The sequence below is a fragment of the Vombatus ursinus genome, unplaced genomic scaffold, assembly GCF_900497805.2.
Source record: "Vombatus ursinus unplaced genomic scaffold, bare-nosed wombat genome assembly UNPS02014821.1, whole genome shotgun sequence".
Taxonomy (NCBI): domain Eukaryota; kingdom Metazoa; phylum Chordata; class Mammalia; order Diprotodontia; family Vombatidae; genus Vombatus; species Vombatus ursinus.
The window spans coordinates 1,617,734-1,619,610 of NW_020954599.1; the positions used below are offsets into that span (position 1 = coordinate 1,617,734).

The window sequence follows — 1,877 nt, forward strand, 5'->3', positions numbered from 1 at the left end:
GTGTGTGTGTGTGTGTGTGTGTGTGTGTGTGTGTGTGTGTGTGTGTGAGAGAGAGGATTAGACCTGTACTTTCATGGCTAAATGGAGAATGGATTGGAGAGAGGAGAGACTTGAGGCAGGCCAACCCACCACAGGCTATTACAGTAGTCAAGAGGCAAGGGGATTAGGACGGCACTGGAGTGGTGGAAGTGTCAGAAAAGAGAAGGGGTGAATTCAAGAGATGTTGCAAAGGTGAACTCAACAAGCCTTGGCAGTCGATTGGATGTGAATTATGAGAGATAGTGAGGGATCCAGTATGACTCCTAATTTGCAAGCCTGAGGGACTGGGGGGTCCCTACGGTAATGTGAAGGTAGGAGTGGGGGAGAGGTTAGGAGGAAAGATAATGAATTCTGTTTTGGACATCTTGAGTTTAAGATGTCTACTGGATAGCCAGTTCAAGATGTCTGAAAGGCAGTTGGAAAGGTGAGACTGGTGGTCAGCAGAGAGATTGGGGCAGGAAAGGTAGATTTGGTAGAGATGGTAAGTAAATCCATGGGAACTGATAAGATCATCACCTGAAGTAGTATAGAGGAGAAGAGGGCCCAGGACAGAACCCTGAGGAACACTCATAGTTAGAGAGCCTGATTGGGAGGAGAATCCAACAAAGGGGACAGAGAAGGAATGGTGAGTCAGATAAGAGGAAAACCAGGAGAGAAGAGAGTGTCAAGGAGAATGAGGATTGAGAAAAGGCCAGAGATCATTAGTTGCTTTGGAAAGAATGATTTCAATGGAATGATGAGGTCAAGAGTCAGACTATAAGGTGTTCGGAAGAGGGAAGAGGGTGAGAGGAGAGAGTTGAGGCACCTATTGAGGATTGCGTCTTCAAGGGCAGAAGAGATATAGGATGATACTTAGCAGGGATGGAAGGCTCAAGTGAGGGTTGTTTTTTTTTTTAGAATAGGGGAGACATGGACATTTTTGTAGGTAGTAGTTAATGAGATAGTAGAGAGAGAGAGATTGAAAATAAGTGAAAGAGTTGGGGTGACAAAGGGGACAATATGTTGGAGGAGACAATGGAATGGGATCACTTGTGCAAGGTTAGGTTTGGTGAGGAGTAAGGCCACTTCCTCATGAGACAGGGGCGAAGGATAGAAAGTGGCAGATGGCACCTGAGTGTTAAGTGATGAGGAAGAGGGGAGAATAGAGAGTTCATGGCCAATAGCCTCAATTTTTTTCCTGTAAAATATGAAACAAGGTTCTCAGCTGAGAGAGGGGAGAAAGGAGCTGTGGGAAGTTTGAGGAGGGATGAAAAGGTCTGGAAAAGTTACTGTGGAGAATGGGAAAGAGAATTGATAAGGGAGGCATAGTAGAATTGCTTAGCAGCAGTGAGGGCCTAGTTGAGGTTGTGCAGTATAAAATTGTAGTGGACCCAGTCAGAAAAGTAGCATGATTTTTTTCCATCTTTGTTCAGCAGCACATATGTAGGCATGATAGTGATGAATGGTGGGAGTGATCCAAGACTGAGGAGTGTCTTGGTGAAATTGGTGGTGTGATAAGAGGGCGCGGGAGTCGAGAGGAGGAGAGGGTGGAGTTGAATCGGCTCACCAAGGAGTCAAAATCTGGAGAAGAGGAGAGAGTGGCTAGTACAGAGGAGATGGCCTGGGAGGTCATGGGTTGGAGTTCATGGTGTGGATAAGGAACAGGTTTTTGTAAAGGAAGGCAGAAAGAGAGAGATGAAAAGTCAATAGGTGATGGCTGGATCAGGGGAATTCAGAATGCCTGAACACAGAGGTGGTACATTTATGGGTGATGGCAAGATCAGGGGTATGACCATCTTTGTGTGTGTCTGGAGGGGAGTGGTGGTGGAGGAGGAGCTCATGGGAGGTGAGTAGGTTGA

The 1,877-nt window shown here is 46.4% G+C and overlaps 1 pseudogene; it reads right to left on the reverse strand.

The window, feature by feature from the left end:
• The window catches only part of LOC114024372, a 40,902-nt pseudogene extending 39,251 nt beyond the window's left edge, over positions 1–1,651 (reverse strand).
• Positions 1,652–1,877: the final 226 nt, after the last annotated feature.